This window comes from Macrobrachium nipponense, chromosome 16 (genome assembly GCF_015104395.2).
Source record: "Macrobrachium nipponense isolate FS-2020 chromosome 16, ASM1510439v2, whole genome shotgun sequence".
In the NCBI taxonomy this organism is placed as follows: Eukaryota; Metazoa; Arthropoda; class Malacostraca; order Decapoda; family Palaemonidae; genus Macrobrachium; species Macrobrachium nipponense.
Genome location: NC_087209.1, coordinates 55,700,894 through 55,707,222, shown reverse-complemented (window position 1 = coordinate 55,707,222; position 6,329 = coordinate 55,700,894). Strand labels below are relative to the sequence as shown.

General features: G+C 38.8%; 1 protein-coding gene across 1 annotated transcript in view; it reads left to right on the top strand.

The window, feature by feature from the left end:
• The window catches only part of LOC135195436 (uncharacterized), a 34,055-nt gene that overhangs the window by 14,605 nt on the left and 13,121 nt on the right, over positions 1-6,329 (top strand). The gene's annotated exons all lie outside the window — the stretch shown is intronic.

Sequence of the window (6,329 nt, the reverse complement as noted above, 5' to 3'; positions counted from 1 at the left end):
GCAGAGGTAGACTGGAGAAGGTCATAAGAGATCTGAAGGAAAAATATGCTGGAAGAACAAACTTGCGAAATAATCATGAGGCAAAACACTATTTTTGTTCGTTTATCTATCAGTAAAATATACTGCTAATAATAAATAAATTCAAGTGTAACATAGCAATGTTTCATTCATAATAAGTAATGAAAAAACTTAGCCCACGAGAGAGTCGCTTGAATGGCAACCTTAGAGTTGAGAAATACATTCTTTGGGTAGTAGTCATGAAGCCCACTTTCTGCTATTATCCTCACGCTGTGAAAAGAAAATAAACATTGTTATATATCAGGGGTTATTAATCCCATGCACTGCTATTCAAACACTCTGATCGATGTCAAGAGCTCAGTGTTAAGTGCTGACCAGTAAGGATTATGAAAACACACAAATTCGAGAAAGCGGGAATCGTGAATATGGAAGAGCATCTGGAGACGTGAATCACGTCTCCTCTCGAGTGAATAAATTACCGATACCGTCACACAATGTTCCTGAAGTAGAAGAAACTTGGTATATATAAAATGCAAACGGACAAGGGTACAAAAGTGTTGGAATGATAATAAGAAAATATATCGATAGTATGATAAACACGAAACCGAAGTTACACTAGCCAAAAAATAGACCATTTTTGTTCAAGAAGCTCGATAACAAGACGAAGAGGCTAAAACTACGCAGTTGTCCTCTTTTGAGGGAACATATGATAAACGCATTCCTTAAGGCCCCCATACACTGAACGACTGTCTGAACGATTATCGTTATCGACCCACACACACACACTATTCATACAATATGAACGAAGAAAGATTAAATTTTTGTCTCGAGAAGACATGGCATCATCTCTAGAAGAGACGCGCGCGATAGCGTTATATCGGCATAAAAACCCATACATTAAACAATTTGTGTATGACAGACTTAAGTCACAAGCCAGCAACCTGGTCGCGACAGATTCCCGCTGAGATCGTTCAGACACGAAGCTCTGCTCACTTTTGCACGAAACAGGCAGTTGTTCAGACAATCGTTCAGACAATCGTTCAGTGTATGAGGTTTTTAGAACCAAGGTTACCAATGGTATGATCATATTCTATTCTATTCTTGTAGGATGGAAGTGCCCCTCCCTGCAACTACAATTTAATCTTTTACGTTACCTCCATTCCCTCTTGCTTTCTTCACCCTTGCTATCCATCACTTCTAACAGGTACCTACGTCTGTTGCTTCTTAGTTCAACTGCGGGTGTTATCCCCTGCTACAACGGTGGATCTGTGCTTCGCTTTCTTTATACTCTGGATCTCTAAACTTATGTTGACAGCCTGAATTCCATAAATCTGTGATTTTCGGTTTTATGAATGCAGAATGAGAAAGGAATAATCTTAGGCTATGGATTATGTTTTTCTTCTAAAACAAGCGGTGTAGTGAAATATTAATAGTATAACACTCTAGTACAGGCAGCCACGAATAATAGTGAGGATTATGGCTCCTGCAGCTGGTTGTACTATGCTTTCATCTGTTTGTGAAACCAGTGAAGGAAGAAGATAAGCCGTCTAGGCTATATAAAGCAAAGCTTAGTAACCATATGTGCTAAATATAACATTGAAAGTAAAAGGAAATAAAGATAAGAATTAAGCAAGATATCGAAGAGACCCTGAAAGAAAAGAGGAAAGAAATGAAGAAGCTGAGGTTTATAGAAAGCCTCCGGGAAAATAATTACATAAGGGGACAGGAGACAAAGGACGCGTGTATGATAATGAAATCCGGGGTAAATATAAGGATGAGGTCTGTGATGCCTGCAGGGTGAAGGAGAACGGCACCGAACGTCTATTCAGGTGTAAAACTACGCGAAAAGCTAAAGATCATGACATTACTTTAGAGAGCCTGTCTATGCCTTAAAATTAAGAATGCCGCTAACTTGGAAGCGATGGCTGCTGATAGCAAATTTCTGGGAGCTGTCATGTTTGTTTTGGATGGTGGTGACAGCTGACCATGAGCTGCTTCTCGTGCCCCGCAGCCACCTGAGGTACCACCCAAAGAAGCTGGCTGGCTAGGATCCTCAAACAAATAAGAAATTAAACGAGCAAGGGAGCCGTTTCAAAGCCAAGTCCCGCCTACTATTACTACTACTACTACTACTACTCCGCCGCATCCTCTTCTCCACAGTCCACCCTCCCTGCTTGATGACCAGCATTGCAAAATTATCACCTAGAATGAAATCACTCAGACATAATGAAAGAAACAACGGAGAGCTATGAAACGGAGTTGAAAAAATGTTAAAACCAATAATATAGCGTCCACCCTGATATCTATATTGCAACACTAATTACACTATCGTTACCTGGGAAAATACTATGGGCAATGCAATAATAAGGGAAATGGATAAAGTGGAGTTAATAATGATGTACTAAATTACTATGAAAAACAGAAAAAAAAATACTTCAATATATGTCCTTGGCACAATGGGGAGTGTAAATTGAGTCATGTGAATTTAGCAACCAATGGAAGCACACACTGTCATGAAACGGCACCAAGAATATTCAGGATAACAGGAATTAATCAACATGTATACAATATCATATCTAGTGAGGAATGCAAGAGAGCAGGTCGCGTGTTAATGCAACAGGAAAACGAGATTAGATTGCAGACTTTCATAGAGATTGCAGAAGTTCACAGAGATGGAAGCAGAATGGAAGCCATGAGTAAGAAAAATGAGAAATTTGGTTCAAAGTTAGATTAAAGATTAAGAAAGAATTCTTCTAAAATCGGCTGACCCTACAAATAGCAAAGGTTATTGACAGTAGAGAACCTACCGTTGTCAAGTACCGAAAGTAAAAGCTGCAAAAAACAAGATCGTAACAAAGAGAAGAAGTCAACATTAGCAAGAGGAAAAAGTAGCAAGACGGCAAAGGTGGTGATAGCTAATGTCCTGGAGACAACAAAGAAGTGTATATGGTAGAATATAGCTGAAAGACAAGAAGCCGCTACTGAAATATCCAGTGAAGGCGAAAGTAATTTCCATAATTTCCAGGAGGTAATAAAACAAAACTGAGGTCTAAAACATCGTCAACTGTTCACTATAAACATAAAAGGATATAGCAGTGCATGATGGGAAACTATGTAAGTGTCAGTTTTCCTGATAAATATCATGCAGGAAAATGTTCTAAATGTCATAAGTCAAACATAATGAAGAAAATATACAAGGAAACTTGTCAACAAAAGAATGGGAAGGACCACAGTTTCAAAGATGGTATTTCAGCTGAGGTAAAATGCATACTTTCCAAGGTTAAGCATGTAATCAAGGCGCTGAACATGCAAGAAGTTCTGTGAGACAAAGAATAAAAAATAGAACTGACCAAAGACGAAATTCAAAAATGTGGATGCCGTCATTTGAACATTTATTGAGATACAAAGCTCTCCAACTACAAGATAATATTACAACTAAGGAGGTTGATATATTCTCTTAATATAAACTTAGGTACCTAAGTAGTAAACACATGTATATATGGATGATTCAGATTAGACTAGGATAGATTATAAACACACCAGCTTAAAAAACAATGACACAGAAGAACAAGTTTCTTATTTTAAAATATTCTTAACTTCTTTCCCACCGTTATCCTTACATTAAGGAGTCGGTTGCCTTATGTGCGTTCTCCACTGCCTTCTATCAAAGGCATCATCCTCCACCAAACCTCTTCTCTCCATATCTTCGCTCTCTGTCTCTCTCTTGATCTTCCTCCTCTAACAGGTTCCTAACAAGCCCTCTTCACTTCCTTCTCATCATCTATCCTCAACGCATATCCATACCATCTCAATCGTGACTCTGTAATCTTGACTAAGCCTGCCCTTCTTATTTCGTCATTTTCCAATCTCTCAAACAGTAATATTCCCATAATCGACCTCAGCATTCTCATTTCTATTCTCTTAAGCTTTACCTCATCTTTTCTTCTTAGAGTCAATGCTTCCGATCCATGCACTGGGCTATAGATCTTGACTTTCAGCTTCATTGGCATTTTCTTTTCACATACTACTCTCACTAACTCTCTCCACCTCCCCCACGCAGCTTTTTTCCTACTGTCAACTTCAGGCTCACATCCTACCTCTTGGCTTAAAGTAGATCCTAAGTATTTAAACTTTTCCACTTGTTTTACAATCGACCCTCTTCTTTCTTGTACTACTATTCTACCTTTATCTTCCCTACTGCTCACCAAAGCCTGTGTTTTATTTACATTCACCTTTAAGCTACCTCTCTCAAACGTCCCCTGCCATTTTTCAACCTTTCTCTGTAGGTCTTCCTCATTTTCGGTAGTAATCACCAGATCATCGGCATACAACAACTCCCACAGCTCTTCATTCTTGATTTCTTCACTAAACACGTCCATGACCAGCACAAACAAAAATGGGCTCAATGCTGCCTCCTGGTGTAATCCAACTCTAACCTTAACGTTTTCTGTTTCCTCAACTGCTGTTATTATTTTTGTGCTTGTTCTTTGATATATCATCTCGACTAGCCTAACCAGTTTTTCTGGGACTTTCCTCTTCCTCAAACACCAAAACATCATTTCTCTTGGAATTCTATCATATGCTTTCTCTAGGTCTATAAATTCACAATAGAGCTCCTGGTTTCCATTTAGCCTCTGTAGCTGCCTTACTATGAAGATGATATCCAACCTCCCTCCTCCTCTCATGAATCCATACTGCTGTTTCCCGATCTTTAAAATTGCTTAATTTCTCATCCAGTTTCCTCTCTAAAACCTTCAAGCCATGCTCTGTTAGTTTAATTCCCCGGTAGTTACCACAATCCATGATATCTCCCTTCTGTTTGTATATTCATATCATTAGACTCTTCTCCCTGGACATTACTTCTGCTTCCCTTATAGCTTTTAATGAATCCAGTATCCATTTTATCATTTCACTTTGGAACTCTAATGGACCTGGTACTTTACCATTCTTCATTTTACTGAATGCTCTCTTCACTTCTATATTTTATATTTCCATCACTGGTCCCTCTACCCTCTGTGCTTCCCCCATCTCCTCTCTTTCATTCTCAGTATTTAAAAGTTGTTCAATATACTCTCTCCATCTCCTCTTAATGTCGCCATTCCTGTGCAGTATATTTCCATCTCTATCGTTGATGACACCCCATTTACCCAAATCCTATCTTTGGCTCTTCTTCAAGCTTGAAATCTAATAAATATCCATTACTACTTCTCACATCTCTTTCCTCTTATCTGTATCATTCCTCTGCACCCTGTGCATGCCTTACTTTTCAGTCCTTAAATGCTTTTAATTTTTTAAAATTTTCTTTCAATTAAAAGCATTTTCTCTAAACAGGATGTAATCTATTTGGCTTTGCACTCCTCTGCTCATCCAAATTTTGAAACCATGTGTTTGTACATGCCAGTTCCAAACTCTGAGCCATCTCTAATATATAATCGCCATCTTCATTTCTGATTCCAAACCCATGGCCTGCGTGTACCTCCTCATACCCATCTCTTCCCTTTCCCACCCCGCCATTCATATAAGCTCCTATTATTAGTTTCTCCTCCTCTTTCACTGCTCTAATTGGAGCCTCAAACTCTTGCCTAAATAATTCATTCTCCTCCTAACATTAACCCACAAATAAATGGGGCTTGCCAGATGCCATATGGTGTAAAATAGGGGCTTCTTCTCAAGTATACTAAGGAATTATGGAGATGATGAGCATCAGCGAAATAAGCTAACAGGAATTCATCCTTGAATTATTTCAAAAAATGAATAAATAGTATAAACAAAATGAAAATGCACTGAAGTTTCTTTAGCGCAATAGAGTTTTCTGGACACTGTATAGCGCTGTATGGAACTCTCAGCCACGGCCCACGAAACTTTCAGCTGCGGCCCAGTGGTGGTCTGAGTTGTTGGCACATATAACAGTCCCAGACACACAATCATTGCTAACTTTAACCTTAAATAAAATAAAAACTACTGAGGCTAGAAGGCTACAATGTGTTATGTTTGGTATGTTTGATGATTGCAGCCCTCTAGCCTCAGTAGTTTTTCAGATCTGAGGACGGACAGACAAACAGCAATCTCAGTACTAACAAACAAACAAACATCAGTACGATGGTAAAGAGTTCTTGAGTTATTTTTCCTCGCGAAAATCATACTGGTGACCTGAAAGAGAAAGGTGACTGACGGTCTGTCTATTACAAAGGACTGAAGTATAGTAATCCTGAGCTGGCTTAGAAGAAGGTTTAAGTAGCCACGGAAGAGTTGTAAACCTTCTTACAAACAACGTTCACTAAACAGTTGTTAATATAACGTTCTTCCTTGTT